At 37.4% G+C, this 16,753-nt stretch overlaps 1 long non-coding RNA gene across 1 annotated transcript in view; it reads left to right on the top strand.

Annotated features, from left to right (window-relative positions):
• LOC123384854 overlaps positions 1-16,265 on the top strand; it is a 192,861-nt gene extending 176,596 nt beyond the window's left edge. Inside the window, exon 3 of the long non-coding RNA XR_006596538.1 lies at positions 16,149-16,265. This is a non-coding gene — a long non-coding RNA (uncharacterized LOC123384854). The remainder of the gene's footprint in view (positions 1-16,148) is intronic.
• Positions 16,266-16,753: the final 488 nt, after the last annotated feature.

Below are 16,753 nucleotides of genomic sequence, written 5' to 3'. Positions count from 1 at the left end.
TTCTGAAGGTAGAGCTAACAGTATTTGCCAATGAAAGAGAGAGAGCCCATGGCATCAAGAATGACTCCACATTTTCTGGCCCAAGGAACTAGAAGAATCAATTGCCATTCAATAAAATGGGGGGAGATTAGAGAGGAGTAGTCTTGGTGGAAGTTTGAGGCCTCTATGTTGGACATAATCAAGTAGAGATAACTAGCATACGTCCAAAAGAAGATGCCAAGTAGGCAGGTAGACATATGGGTCTGGAATGAAAGGAAGGAGTACAGCCTGGAAATATGAAATTGGGTGGTAGGAGCATGCATATATCATTTAAAGCCATGAGACTTAGTGAAATCACCAGAGAAGTGAGTGCTAACATTGAAAAATAGATTGTGGTTGACTGATGTATTACTGAGACCGTACTTGATTTTCTCAACTGGGACAGAAGCTAGTCAACGTGACTTCTACAAATTTTAACGTGTTGCAGTCTGATTTAAGTATTGGTAACTCACTATCCAAATAATTTATGTAAACATTATTTTGTCTTTTTGGGCACCTGGGTGACTTAGTTGGTTAAGCATCTGGCTCTTGATGTCAGCTCAGGTCCTGATCTCAGGATCATGTGTTCAAGCCCCATGTTGAGTTCCATGCTGAGGATGGGGCCCACTGGAAAAACAAACAAACAAACAAACAAAATTTTGTTTGTCTTTTGTTGCATATTCTTCACTTTGGGGGAAATTATGCACTATATGGGCACAAAATAAGGTTTTAGTCTAAAAGGAAGAGGGATCACCTTCTCCGTGAAATTTCAAATTAAATACCAGAATTACAAAAGGTTCCCATTGTATCTGGAAGGATATAATTTTAATCATTCTCCAAAAGAATTGTTTCTACTCAATTTTATTTTCTATGAACAAATTTAAGATATACAAAGTAGATATATAATTAGATTCTGTAATAGGTGTAGGCTGACCTATTAATAACCAGCAGCTACCTGGTTGGAAAAGTGGTTTTTATAACTATAGCCAGCATATAACCCCAAATTGCTAAGGTGTCTCTGTGGATTTTTGTCCTTATTTGAATCATGCAGTCCCTCTGTAGAGAATCCCCTTAATTAAAACCTTTTTTTTTTTTTTAAGTAATAGGAGAGAGATCCTGGGAATGCAGGAAATAAAATTAGAATTCTTTTTTCCTTGCACATGTGTTTCTATGGGCAAATGCATGCACTCTTTGCACTTCCTGGTTCATTTATGTAGATTTTCTTTAAAGCAAAATAGTGGTTCATCTGAAAGAAGTTCAGAGAAAATATCTAGCATCAACAACGTGCATTTTGGACTCTTGACTTTTTTTTAGTTATAATGGTAGAATTAATTGTTTTTTTTAGAAAAAGCTTAGATTTCTCTGCTGCAATCACTTTGACTTTGTTTTTTGTTTGTTTTTGTTTGTTTGTTTTGTTTTGTTTTGTTTTGTTTTTTTGCTCTGCTCTCTGAAACCAAAGCTAGAACAGCTTTTAAATGAAAAAGTGTGAATTTTTTCTCCAGGAAAGGCTTACACATACAGTGTGAGCTCAGTTACAGAGAGATTATCAAGACAGCAAGCATGAGTACGAGATCCCTTTCCATCTCCCAAGCTAAAAGCTAACAGAATTTTCTCTCACTGATCTTGCTTTAGTAGGAACAGACTTAAACATTACAGTAAAATCAATAATATCATTTGAGAAACAGTAGTAAATGCTAGAATGAGCACAATATTTGGAGGGGAAAGATGAGAATTAAATTCTGACTTGGTCCCTTACATCCTGTATTCCTGAACAAGTTGCTTAACCTTCATGCGTATTGATCTCCTCATCTGGAACCCAGAAGGGCTATTGGTAAACTTAAATTAACCAATATGTGAAAGTGTATGAAGTGCTTCCTACAGGGTGGGCAGTCGCTACATTACTCCCTCAATTTATAACATACTTCATTCAAATTTTAACAGTCTTTAAAGGTGTACATTGTGAGAAAATTGTTACTTGTATTTATAATGTTGCAATGATCTACTTATCGTCTTATTGTAATGTGTGCATTAATAGTATCAAAGAATGAGTTTTACATTTGGATTTCCACAGTTAGCTTGAAATGTTTTTTTTTTAATTGCACTATGATACTGCATTAAAAGGAAAAGTCATTGTGTATGCAGAGGAGCAGAGAAAACGATCTTCATGGTATAAATTCATGATATAAAAATGTACTTGACAAGGCAAGAAAAGAGAAGACACCCACAAGTAAGAAAAGCTCTGTGTCCTTGTCACTGAGACACGTGCAAAAAGACTGGCTGTCACATGTCAGGCAAAGCAATTAAAAGCTGTAGACATTGCCAAATATCTTGGAACAGATCATAGACTTTCAAAGTCAGGATAGGTTATATGAACAAGTCATGACTCATGAAAAATTATCACTCTGCTGCTGAACATCTTTCTTCAAATGCTTTCTGACTGACTTTCAAGAGAGTCTGTTTAAATTCTATAGATCTTTAATTTCATCAAGGCAAAAACAAAACTAATGTGACACTAAGTGTTAAAGTATCCCATCATGACTAAAAGATGGCTAGAAGTCAGAGTATGATAAGCAAAGTATCCTATCGATACTATACTTTCTTGCAGAGGATGTAATGTGTTTTAAAAATAAATTCCAAATACTAAGACATCTGAGACAAAAGCTTGTGCACCTGTAGAAGACAGTAAAGTATAATTGCATTGGTAAATGCATACTATTTTTGCTGGTTGGATTTAAAAAACTACAATTTCTTTCTTTTTTTTTTACAAACAAAAGTTGTTATGATACTGTCAAATGTGGTAATTTCAAAATAACATAAATGATTTCTATAAGGAATGATAAAAATGTAGCTTTAAATGCTATTTTTCTTTCTAAATGGTTAAGTATTTCCAATGCAAGTTGTTATTATACTTTCTTTAGAACCTATATCTATGAGGTAGGTAAGAATATGTCATATTATTTTACAGGTAGGAAAGGAGGCATAGAGTTGTACAGTGGCTTTGTTCTTATATTAGTTATTTATTACATAGCAAATTATCCCACAACATTCCAGCTTAAAACAACACTATCTTACAGAATTTCTAAGGGTCAGGGATCCAAGAGGGGCACAGTTAGGTGATTCTGCTTCAGAATCTGTTGTGAAGTTTTAGCCAAGCTGGTGGCCAAGATTACCATCTCTGAAGACTTGACTGGGGATGTACAATTCACTTTCAAGCTCACTCACATGGCCATGTGACTGTTAGCAAAAGGTGTCTGTTCTCTCCCACAAGGGCTTCTCCATGAGACTGCTCACAATAGAATTTCCCCCAGGGCAAATGAGAGAGCAAGAGTAAAACAGAAGCTACGGTATCTTTTATAATCTCAGGAATAAAATACCATCACTTTTTCCATATTGCATTGATCACACAGACCAAACCTGATAGAATGTGGGAAAGGATGAAACAAGTGGATGATTACCAAGAGGCGAGATCACTGAGGCCATCTTGGAGAATGGTTACTGCAGTTAGCATCCACCATGTAGCGTCACCATGACTGGTGACAAAGCTGGTTCTAGAGGGCCAGTCCTACTCTAAGATTCAAGAAGAAAATTGTATTTAGATACTAAGTAACTTCTCTGTATCCTAAGAAGATAAAAGATTTAGAATCATCTGGTTTACTTTTTTGTTTTGATGACAATAGAGTTAATAATCTGGTGCCATTTATCAGGACCTGTCTGAAAGAATGGTACCATATCAAGCCAAGCAGGGGTCCTTGGATAATGCTTCCTAAAACATGCTAAGCTGAAACTTAGCTAAATGCTAACTAAGTGCTCCTAGCCTAACAGTGTGGAGCAGGAGGTAAAAGGAGAGCACTAGGACTTTTGACATGGGGGTTGCTAGATGGATTTAGAAAGTCCGTTTCCAGCCTGTGATTTTAGTAGCTCCAAACTGTGTAATATCTATAGAAAAACTCTGTAGACAGTTGTCAAATTTTCAAAGAAGCTTTCAGAATAATATGAATATTTACAACTCAGAGTAAAAGGTCCCAGTAGCAATAGCTACTGAAAATCACAGTGTACTTATAGCAATTCTTAATGGCATATAGTTTTAAGCTAGAGAACAATTTTGGTCTTCCCATGCCATTAGGCTCCTTTGAGATTTCTCTGTGGCTCCTACCTCTCCTCGCATATTTTTGCCTCAGTTTATTCAGAAGCAATCCTTCTTTTGTATCGCAAATTGTTTCATCAATTCAGAATTAAAATGGGATTCTTGTGCCTTAACTAGTGGATAATAGCTATTAATAGCTGGTTAGATTCTCTTAGTTTCATCAATTGAATCAAATGAGTTGGGTTTTAGAACATCCATATTAGAGAACTTTTGTTTCAGATCAGTGGAAAATTAATGGGGTTATTAGAGTGGTTCAGTGGATCCATGAAACCCCCAAGAGATATATACATCTTCTTAGATTTTTTTTGGTACCACTTACTCTTCCTCCCCCAATCGAAATACCATTGCTTCAGGCTTGAAAACCTTCACAGAAACAGGGGATGTTCTCCTTACATACCCAACCTTCATATATGTACACCTTTCTAATACCAATGGGATTAAAGAGAATCTCACCAGATTGTCCCAGTCAAGTTGATTCACTCAATTTACAAGCTATCCTTCCCTCTTGGAAATTCCACTGAAAAGGCAGAAAAAATAAAAATATAAGAAATTCATGGAAATACTGGAAAAATGAAAAAATTGCTATTTCCAGACTGAAGCAGTGATTTCTAAAAGATATAAATATATTCTATGGAATGAAAGCCAACAGAACAGAGGAACTAACAAACATATACAAATGAACAGCAAATTCTCTAAAAAGAGGCATGTCTTCCTGGCACAAACATATGATAAGGACTCAGTGGGATCCAATTCAAAAAATGGGCCATGGGCTAGTAGGCTGGTATGTTAATCAGATTTGCTGGGACAACAAACACATCTAAAATCTCACTGGCTTATGACAATGAATGTTAATTTCTTGCTCTTGTATATGAAGTTTGGCTGTGGAAGCTCTGCTTGAGGTGTGAGTTATGCTCAGCTTCTTTCCAAATGTTTCATTCTGGGACTTAGGTTAAAGAAGCACATTCTTTCTGGAGTGTCCTGTTTTCATTGTCAAAGACTGGAGCACAGTAAGGTGAATTAAGGCATGTGATATCTCTGATACCTCTGCTTGGAACTGGGGCACATTCCTTTTGTCAAAGTAAGTCATATGACCAAGCCCAAAATCAATGGGATAGGAAGTATCGTCTAATCCACAGAGGGTAGGGGGAGAACAGCATATTTAAGTAGTAAAATCAACTAGTCTTTCTTTTTAATTGTAAATGTTCACTTGATCCAAAATATAAAATAGAGTCCCCTTATCCACAATGAAGAAGCCCAACGCCCCAATGTTTCAAACATGCCATCAGGCCCCAAATCCTTTTATTCATTGTAGATATAGGTCCTCTTGATCCAGAGGTGTCTGACCTAAAATGACAGATTATCTCCTCTCACAGTACCCAATAAAGAACACACACACACATTCAGAAAGGGTGAGAATGGGAAACACATGGCAGTCACTGATTCATAGCAATTCTGAAATCCAGCAGAACAAACTTTGCCAAGTCTCTCATCCATGTGGTAAAAAACCAATGAGGCACCAGACTTACCCCCTGGGATTAACCTCTATTCATTTCTGCTCCATTGACCCTTAACTCTGCCCTTGGAAATTTCTTCCCTTTTCATTTTTCTTCTTAGACACATCCCAAAACATCATTAGAAAATATTGTCTCTAGGGTGGCTGAGCAGCATTGCAGCCTTCTTTCTGTCTAAATTTGGGTTCCCAGGGTCTTTGCATCACAAAGAGTCACAGTACCTTTTAGTGTAGATTGGAAACACATTTGTCAAAAATTTTGTGGCTTTTGTTTCTCTATCTATCTATGTATCTATCTATCTAAATTGGTTTGGGTTATATTTATCCATTTAATTACATCAGCTCCATATGCCAATGTCCTTATCCATAATTCTTTGCAAGATAGGACACCAAGTTCATACATAACTTTGAATTTCTTGTGTACCTGTGGGAGCTTGCCCTTAGTATCTATTATGAGTCATTTTGATTACTTGAAAGGATAATCTGGGGACAGGTTAATTCAATCAGTGGATTTACAAAAAGTGGAATCATCATGTCCTTTTTAGATCTGTGCCTGAGGTCGAGACTTGAACTGGATCTCACTAGGCTTTCTCACTCAAAGTTGTCAATTTTATCTTTGGTAGGCAGAGAGAAAGAATTGCATCATTCAACCCTGCATAAGGAAAATTCTGGAGTTTCTTTTTTCCTCTCATTCCTAATTTCAAACGTGTTCATCTTTTCATTCATTTTTCTTTAAAGAAAAATGTCATTTTCTCATAGATCCTTCTCAAACACTATCCATAACAATCAACTCAACTACAAACATTCTCTCTTCCTATTGCACCAACCAAAGGCATGGATTTTCAGATATTCTGACTACTTTCTAGACATTGCAAGAGGAAGTTTAATCAGTTGCCTTGACTCTATAATATATGGATTGTCTTTTTCCCAAGCTTCCATAACAGCTCCTTTGCCATTCATTGTGCTGCCCCAAGACTAATGATATCTAGCTTAGTTTCACTTTATTGTTTTTGTTTTGTTTTTAACAGCATCACCCCATTCCTGGTACCAAATTCTGTATTAGTTAGCTTTGTTGCGATAACAAATAGTTCCCAAATCTCAATGCCCTATAATAACCAAACATTTACTTCATGCTCTCAGATCTGTAGTAGCTTTGTTTTAGACTTTGGGAGGAGGGTGGGGGTGTTCAGATCTGTTATATATTCTGGTTTTGCAGGATCCAGGCTAAAGGAGCAGCAGTTACCTGGGAAATGCTCTTCTCATGCTCCAATGCAGGAGTAAAAGAGGATAAGTAAACAGCACAAATACATTCAAAAGGCCTCTGTGCCAATTCAACATGTCCTTGTAATGGCCTAAGTAAGACATGGCTAAGCTCAACATTTACTGGGACAGATGGTTATAATCCTCCCACGGGTGGGGCAAAAAAGAAATGAATTGTACTAACTAATAATGCAATTTGCCATAAACAGGCTGTAATCAGTAGCTGTTGTTGAAAATTTGCGTCAAAGTATGCATTTTTATATAAATTTATATAAATTTGCCTTCAGGATAAAACTACAAGTCAAGTTTACATCTCAGAAAGTAATTAGAAATTCTGACCACAGACTCTCAAAGCAGGTGCTAGTATTGTAGAAGTAGGACACTGTCCTACATAAATTATTTTTGCCAAAAGGGGCAGGGACATCCTACCCGCAGAAGATCCATGCAAACCACAAAGCAGGATTTATCAAAGTGACAAGATAAGGGAGGATCAGTCCTTATCAAGACAGAAGACTTGTTTCATTTGACATTGTTTCATTTTATTTGGAAGAGGGTAGACATGACACACTGTCCAGGTCTCCATCTCCACAGTGGCCAACAATCCTTAAAACCCCACCAGCTTCACATATTTGCTTCATCTACTTGGCCTCTAAAGGCAAAGCTGTCTCTCAAGTTCTGCAAGGGCAGCCTTCCTGGCCACAGATCTCCTCCTGACTGCCCTACATTATGCCTGGGGCAAAGGCCACATAACCATTATCCTTGTTGATTGTCAGGAAAACACATTTTCCCCAAAGCTAAAGAAATCCTCTCCAGGGACAAAAATTAGCCAAATATAGAACCGTACTTACAAAAAAAAAAAAGGTTGAGAGAAAAATTATTGTGAAACTAAGCTTAGAAATCAACCCACAAGAATTAGTCATTAAAGGAACAGAGTTAACACAAGAAACATAAAGAGAAACTAGGTACAAATTGTTTCTAGTTTTATTAAGAAATAATTTATATACTTCATATATGTTTAAGGTGTATAGCATGATGGTTTGATTCACATAGATTGTGAAATGATCACTATAGCAAAGTGTAATTACATCCATCATCTCATATGGACACAATAAGAAGAAAAGAAAAAAAATTCTTGGGAAAATAAGTATAATTTTAACTCTTAGATATAAGTAATGTAATGGGCAGTAAAGTGAAAGCAAGAAAGTGGTATAAAAGGGAGAGAGGAAGAAAAAGAGAAGCAGAGAAATAAAGAAAGGATGTAGATGCCATGAGACAGCAATAATCAGAGTTGTTGGAAATTAAATTCTGGAAATTATGGTTGCAACAAAAAAATAAATAGAAATAAAGACAACAATGTTCACAGATTACATATATTTAAATATACAAATTTAAATTAGTTGGGAATGCAAGCTGGTGCAGCCACTCTGGAAAACAGTATAGAGGTTCCTCAAAAAACTAAAAATAGAACTACTCTACAACCCAGCAATTGCACTACTAGGTATTTATCCAAGGGATACAAGTGTGCTGTTTTGAAGGGACACATGCACCCCCATGTTTATAGCAGCACTATCAACAATAGCCAAAGTATGGAGAGAGCCCAAATGTCCATCGATGGATGAACAGATAAAGAAGATGTGGTATATATATACAATGGAGTATTACTTGGCAATCAAAAAGAATGAAATCTTGCCATTTGCAACTACATGGATGGAACTAGGGGGTATTATGCTAAGCAAAATTAGAGAAAGACAAATATCATATGACTTCATTCATATGAGAACTTTAAGATATAGAACAGATGAACATAAGGGAAGGGAAGCAAAAATAATATAAAAACAAGGAGGGAGACAAAACAGAAGAGATTCATAAATATGGAGAACAAACAGAGGGTTACTGGAGGGGTTGTGGGTGGGGGATGGGCTAAATGGGTAAGGGGCACTAAGGAATCTACTCCTGAAATCATTGTTGCACTATATGCTAATTTGGATGTAAATTAAAAAAAATAAAATTAAAAAAAATAGAAATAACTGAAACTTGCACATACCCAGTTCTTACCAAAAAGCTCAATCTTTCTCCATAATCCCAAATTGAGAATGAGCAAATAAATAAAAAGCAAAAATATGGCAAATACACACACTTAAGGCTTTGAGTTAAATATTCTCCCTGCATTCAGAAAAACAAAATAATATTGTAATATAAAATATAATAAAATTCTTAGGGGCAAAAAACAATTTAAATTAGTTTGCATCATCATTATGATAATGATTTTTTTTATAATTCATAAGTGAATTTTTTTTGTCTCAAATATTCATTTAAATTCTAGTTAGCACACAGTGTAACATTGGTTTCAGGAGTAGAATTGAGTTCTACACTTACATATAACACCAAGTGCTCATCATAACAAGTGTCCTCCTTAATACCCATCACTCATTTAGCTCATCCCACCACCTCCCTCCCTCCATCAACTCTTAGTTTATTCTCTATAGTTAAGGGTCTCTTATGGTTTGCTTCCCTTTCTTTTTTTTTTCCCTTCCCATATATTCATCTGTTTTTTCTTGAGTTCCAATATGAATGAAATCATACAGTATTTGTCTTATCTGATTATTTCATTTAACATAATACATTCTAGGGATGCCTAGATGGCTCAGTTGGTTAAGCATCCTAGTCTTGACTTTGACCCAGGTAATCTCTTGTGATCTCTCAGTCTGTAGGTTTGAGCCTTACATCATGCCCTGAGCTGGCAGTGTGGAGTCTGCTTGGGATTCTGTCTCTCCCTCTCCCTCTGCCCCTTTCCTGTTTGCACACTCTCTCTTTCCCTCTCTCTCTTTCAAAATAAATAAAAATAATAAAAAATTAAAAAAAACATAATACATTCTAGCTCCACCCATGTCATTGTAAATGGCAACATTTCATTCTTTTTGGTGGCTGAGTAATATTCTAGTGTGTGTGTGTGTGTGTGTGTGTGTGTGTGTGTATCATATCTTCTTTATCCATTCATCATTTGATGGACATTGGGCTCTTTCCATAATCTGGCTCTTTTTGATAATGCTGCTATAAACATTGGAGTGCATATGCCCCTTAAAATCTTTATTTTTGTATTCTTTAGGTAAATACCTAGTAGTACAATTGCTGGGTCGAAGAGTAGTTCTGTTTTTAACTTTTTTTTAATATGAAATTTATTGTCAAATTGGTTTCCATACAACACCCAGTGCTCATCCCAACAGGTGCCCTCCTCAATGCCCATCACCCACTTTCCCCTCCTTCCCACCCCCATCAACCCTCAGTTTATTCTCAGTTTTTAAGAGTCTCTTATGGTTTGGCTCTCTCCCTCTCTAACATTTTTTTTCCTTCCCCTCCCCCATGGTCTTAAGTTTCTCAGGATCCACATAAAAGTGAAAACGTATGGTATCTTTCTCTGTATGATTTATTTCACTTAGCATAACAGTCTCCAGTTCCATGCACATTGCTACAAAAGGCCATATTTCATTCTTTCTCATTGCCAAGTAGTATTCCATTGTGTATATAAACCACAATTTCTTTATCCATTCATCAGTTGATGGACATTTAGGCTCTTTCCATAATTTGGCTATTGTTGAAAGTGATGCTATAAACATTGGGGTATAAGTGCCCCTATGCCCCTATGCCCCTATGCACTTTTTGATAAACCTCCACACTCTTTTCCAGAGTGACTATACCAGTTTGCATTGCCACCAGCAGTGTAAAAGGGTTTCCCTTTCTCTGCATCCTCACCAACATCTGTTGTTTCCTGTGTTGTTAATTTTAGCCATTCTGATAGGTATGAAGGGGTATTTCATCATAGTTTTGATTTGTTTTTCCCTGATAATGAGTGATGTTCAGCATCTTTTCATGTGTCTGTTAGCCATCTGGATGTCATCTTTGGAAAAAATGTCTATACATGTCTGCTGCCCATTTATCTGGATGATTTGTTTTTTAGATGTTGAGTTTTATAAGTTTTTGTAGATTTCGGATATTAACCCTTTATCTGATATGTCATTTGCAAATATCTTCTCCCATTCCTTAGGCTGCTTTTTAGCTTTATTGATTGTTGCCTTTGCTGTGCAGAAGCTTTTTATCTTGATGAAGTCCCAATAGTTCATTTTTGCTTTTGTTTCCCTTGCCTCCTGAGTTGTGTCCAGTAAGAAGTTGCTGTGGCTGAGGTCAAAGGGGTTTATTGCCCATGTTCTCCTCTAGATATTTTATGGTTTCAGGTCTCACATTTATGTTTTTCATCCATTTTGAATTTATTTTTGTCTATGGTGTAAGAAAGTGGTCCAGGTTCATCCTTCTGGATGTTGCTCTCTAGTTTTCCCAACACCAATTGTTGAATAGACAGTCTTTTTTTCCCATTGGATATTTTTTCCTATTTTGTCAAAGATTAATTGACCATACAGTTGTGGGTCTGTTTCTGGGTTTTCTATTCCGTTCCATTGATCTATGTATCAGTTTTTGTGCCAGTACTATGCTGTCTTAATGTCTACAACTTTGTAATATAGCTTGAAGTTTGGAATCATAACGCCTCCAGCTTATGGCTTTTTCAGATTGGCTTTGGCTATTTGTGGTCTTTTATGGTTCCATACAAATTTTAGGATTGTTTGTTCTAGCTCTGCAAAAAAACTGCTGTTGGTATTTTGATAGGAATTGCATTAAATTTGTAGATTGCTTTGGGGAGTATAGACATTTTAACAATGTTTGTTCTTACAATCCATGAGAATGGAATGTTTTTCCATTTCTTTGTGTTCTCTTCAACTTCTTTCATAAGTGTTTTATAGTTTTTATAGAATATAGGCCTTTCACCTCTTTGGTTAGGTTTATTCCTAGAGTATCTAATTATTTTTGATGCAATTGCAAATAAGATTGATTCCTTGATTTCTTTTCCTGCTGCTTCATTATTGGTGTATGAAAATGCAACAGATTTCTGTATGTTGATTTTGTATCCTGCAACTTTGCTGAATTCTGTATTAGTTCTGGCAATTTTGGGGGGGAAGTCTTTCAAGTTTTCTGCATAGAGTATCCTGGTATCTGAGCAAGTGGAAGTTTGACTTCTTCCTTGCCAATTTTGGATGCCTTTTATTTCTTTTGTTATCTGATTGCTGAGGCTAAGACTTTCAGTACTATGTTAAAAAGTAATGGTGAGAGTAGACATTCCTGTCTTGTTACTGACAAGAAGAAAAGCTCTAGTTTTCCCCATTGAGGAGGATATTAGCTGTGGGTCTTTCTTATATGATCTTTATGATGTTGTGGTATGTTCCATCTATCTCTACTTTATTGGTTTTTTTTTAATTAAGAATGGATGCTGTATTTTGTCAAATGTTTTTCTGCATCTATTAACAGGATCATATGGTTCTTATTCTTTGTTTTATTAATTGGGATATTATGTTGATTTGTAGATAATTACTATTCTTTTTAATTATTTTTCTTTAATTCTATTCCTAAGCAATCCCTCTAGTAATTTCAGTCTTCACCTAGAAATTAAGCCTCTTTTCCTTTTAACTCAGTTTGGCAGCCATCTAGATTTTTCCATAACAATTCAAATCCTAATGTACTACCACTTTACTGAATTCACTCACCTTGTTTATACCCAACCACCAAAGAAGAATTACTTAGAGAATTACTTAGAGAATATGAGAACTGTAAAATCCTCGGATTTTCACAAGGAAGCCCTTGGTACTGCCAATACTGATTTTTTTTTCTCTCTTGCCCCTTGGGTAGATACAGTTGGCCTTCCTGTCTGGTTTTTGATTTTGTTGTTGCCCCAAGCTCAGTCTCATATTGGTCTGTAGGGTGGTAATCACATCCTATTCCCACTGCTACCCATGCCAGGATCTCAGAATGCCACAACAGTTGAAGAATCCTAAGTTAAAACTATGGCAGAGGGGAATTTACTGTCTTTGAGATCAGAAATGAAGATATTTTCTCCCTAAGATGCGTAGTGTGAAGCAAGTAGATGATCAGTTAATCCATGTTCAAAAACTATCAAACCATGAAGTCAACTTTCTCCCATCAAAACCCAAAAGTTTCTTTCTTGACCTTCACATTGCTTACAACATTGTTTTTAGAGCAGAAGATAAGGAGACCACATGGTCTAGTGGAAAGAGCCTCCCCTTTCAAACAACAAAGGTGTAAATTTGAGCACAGCTTTCTGAATTTATCAGATCTGTTTTATAACTTGGAAATTGTCCTGACATCCCAGAATTTCCATTTCCTTATATATAACATGTGAATAACTCCTAACTTGCAGAATTATTAGGAGAATTTGTGAGAGAAATTGTATCTATTTTTACTTTTTTAATTCTTATTTTGCTCTTAAAGGAGTCTGGATTTTCCACACAATTAGCACAGTTGAGAGGAAGATTTCTGCAAAGGGGAGCCCTCTGCCTGCTTTGGCAGCCTGGTCAACAGAGAGATTTGTGAGCTGAGTGATGTGCCAATTTGTTACCTGGATGAATTATATTCAAATAACTTTACCACATCTCCCCCAGAGAACTGTTTATAGGGTTACGAGCTCATCAAGATCCTGTCCTGTGTAATGGAACCTGATTGAGATTGAACTATGGTAACTTAAAGAAAATCAGGAAGCCGGGGTCTCACAAAGCTGATTGGAGTTCTGTCATCCTTTGCCCTCATCTTCCTTCTATTTTTGACAACTCAAGGCGGCAAGCACCGTTTCTCCGTAGCTAATGCTTCTGGGGTTGTGATCAAGTCTTGGAAAGGGAGAAATTTCTCGGGTGGCAAGTTTGTCCCTCCTAGGAATTAGCATGCTCATTGCCCCCTGGAGCCATTTCAAATATTTATAGGAGTGTTAAAGATGGGGATGACATGACACCTTGCCTTCTGGATTCTAACATTAAAATTTGAATAAGGTGCTTGTCAGAGTGGTTGCTTTACTTTGTTGGTAAATAAATGTTAATTAATAAAATATTACCTAGAAAAAAGTGTGTTGCATAAATCACATTTCATAAACACTTCCTACATTGTTTCTTCATGAAGCGATGAGGAACAATTGCTTCTATTTTTTTTTTTTTTTCGAAGAAGAGATATATTGGTTGTGTTTCTGTCCATTCCTCAAGTTGTTTCCATCATGGAGCATCTCTTCTTTGACCTGACTTTCCAGGGTGACCTCGTGCTATAAGTCCTGCAGGAGCAGTGATTTCTGCCAGAGTACAGTCTGCCCAGGAGGATTTGTCACATGCAGACCGGGGTTTCCAGAGGATTATTCTCCTAAATCATATCTATTTTCTATAAGCCCTTTAATCAGTCCTTAATCCTCCCTCCTTCCTGCGCCAGAGCTAATTAAATCATCTATGGGAGTGGGCAGTCTCCATGATGTGTGCGGGATGAGACCCTTGGGAAGCAGGCCTGGGCTTCTATGGTGGAGACCATCAGAGAGCCCAGTGCAAAAATCTGCTTGGTTCATTGATCCCAACAGGAGAGCAGAGATGCCATAATCTTTTGGAGGTAATGGGATTTCTCCATCAGGAAAGAGTTCCCTTTCTGACAGAGCATTCAATTCTGGAAATTATGCAAGAAGGCGGGAAAGACTTCTGTCTGGCCTGAAATCATGCTTAGTGAAGAAAGGGATACTGACGATAGTGTCTCCAGGTTACCACCATGCATCTCAGCACAGTTGGAAGGTGTCAGATGAGCCAGTCACAGCGAAAGGACATACAAGGCTTTTGTTCTTCTGTGAAGTCTTTCATTGATTACTACCCATCCATGCCCTCATTCCTCAGACTTTCTCTTATAATTTACCCTCAGTGGCTCATATGGTTCCTGATAGTATTAATTTCATTAGCTTCAAGGTTCCTTCAGTCATTGACATGCTATCTGCAGATGTTTTAATCTCTCATTTGTCAGTAACCAGGTCATACACTTACTTTCTTTTATTATTTGTTACTTTTATTATTTATTACTTTTCTAAGACCTCTGTAGGTAAAGTTCTCTTAACTAGAAAATCCCAATGCAGTGTTTCAGAATTGCCAGAATATCAGTTCCACTCCTCTGCCATCCATGCATCAGACGAACTTTTGTTAAAGTAGTTTTGCTTTTTCACAAAATTCCTACCATACCCTAGGTTATGGGTGCCTAAAAGGGGGACTCTTATTCAAAAGGATTTGACTCTTCAGCAGAGCAGCACCATCCAACAGAACTTTCCATGGGATGTGTTTTGTGTGGGAAATGTTTTATAATCTGCACTGTCCATTTAGGTAACAGTTAGTTGCATGTGGCGAATGAGCACTCGAAATGTGGACAATCTGACTGAGGAAGAAAACTTCTAATATCATTTTATTTTAATTAATTTTAATTATTTTTTTTTCAACGTTTATTTATTTTTGGGACAGAGAGAGACAGAGCATGAACGGGGGAGGGGCAGAGAGAGAGGGAGACACAGAATCGGAAACAGGCTCCAGGCTCTGAGCCATCAGCCCAGAGCCCGACGCGGGGCTCGAACTCACGGACCGCGAGATCGTGACCTGGCTGAAGTCGGACGCTTAACCGACTGCGCCACCCAGGCACCCCTAATTAATTTTAATTTAAATAGGTCTAGTGCCCTGGCCTATAAAATCTGGTATTAGCTTCCCCCCAACAACAACAACAACACACACACACACACACACACACACACACTCACACACACAAATAAGAATTGCAAAATTCAGTTTAGCTTACAGATAAAGATGAGGTCTCTCTTTTTTTTCCCCTGGCTATTTACAAAGTAAACAGAAAATCAAGTCCTGAAAAGAGAGGAGCCCAAGCCAAGACCATTCTGGGGCTAGAAAGCCTGCTAGAAAAGGTGGAGACCTGATTGCAAGCAGCTAATGAACTAGCAGAGGAATTGCATCAAGTTAAGAGATGCAGAGATGAAAGAACACAGATTGAGCTGTTCAGTGGCGTGGAGCACCTGCCTTGAAAATAATTTAACCTTTGATAGTTCACTCTGGGGAATAGGGAAGAATGGATCTTACTTTGCTGAGAGAAGTGCTTTCTTATAATGGATCCCCATGTAGAAATGCATGAACTAGCTAGCAGCTTTTAACTAGATTGCAGATAAATGGAAATGATTACAGAAAGCCACACAAATTAGGCAGAGACTGTGACATCCTCACTGACTCCCCACAGACACCTTTGGAAATACATTACCATCTGAGACAGTTCTGCTCATTTATTACCATCTTATTTGTATTCCTTTCCTTCTAGGATTTGTCACATGGGATGCTTATGTAACGACGATCTGGAGAACTTTTTCGCTCCTGCTGTTACCCTAACACAGCAGTGGCACTCCGGTGGACTTCCTGCAGGCAGGCTGGTGACAGGTAAGCCTAAAGTTTGTCACGCCACTCGGAGAAGTTCCTTTGAGCAGGAGTTGTTGAGGGTGAACAAACTATTCCCCTGCTTGGCTGCTCCCTTTCTCTCCATGCCTCTCTAAGACTGGGGTCTTGCCCAACTTGCAGCCAGTGAATCTGAACCTTACACTGCACTTTGAGTGATTGCAAAGATGAAGGCATTAGTGGCAGCAATGACTCAAACGGTAACACTCAGAGATTCAGATTCAGAATCAGCATCGTGGAACTGTCCGTGTTACTGAATCTAAAAACAGAAGTCAAATACAGCAATGGATTAAGTAGTACAAAAACCTACGGTAGTTCCCTACATTAATGTGTAATGTTGAAGCTTCCCTGCACACATCAAGAGAAGCACTTTGGGGAAATTCTACTCAGGTTTCAGTTCTCAAAAGGCAGGTAGACTATTTTGTGCTAAAACATCTAAACGTATTGTAACATAATTAGAGCTGCTCAGAGTTC

This window comes from Felis catus, chromosome B1 (genome assembly GCF_018350175.1).
Source record: "Felis catus isolate Fca126 chromosome B1, F.catus_Fca126_mat1.0, whole genome shotgun sequence".
Taxonomy (NCBI): Eukaryota; Metazoa; Chordata; class Mammalia; order Carnivora; family Felidae; genus Felis; species Felis catus.
This window is presented reverse-complemented; position numbering and strand designations above follow the sequence as displayed.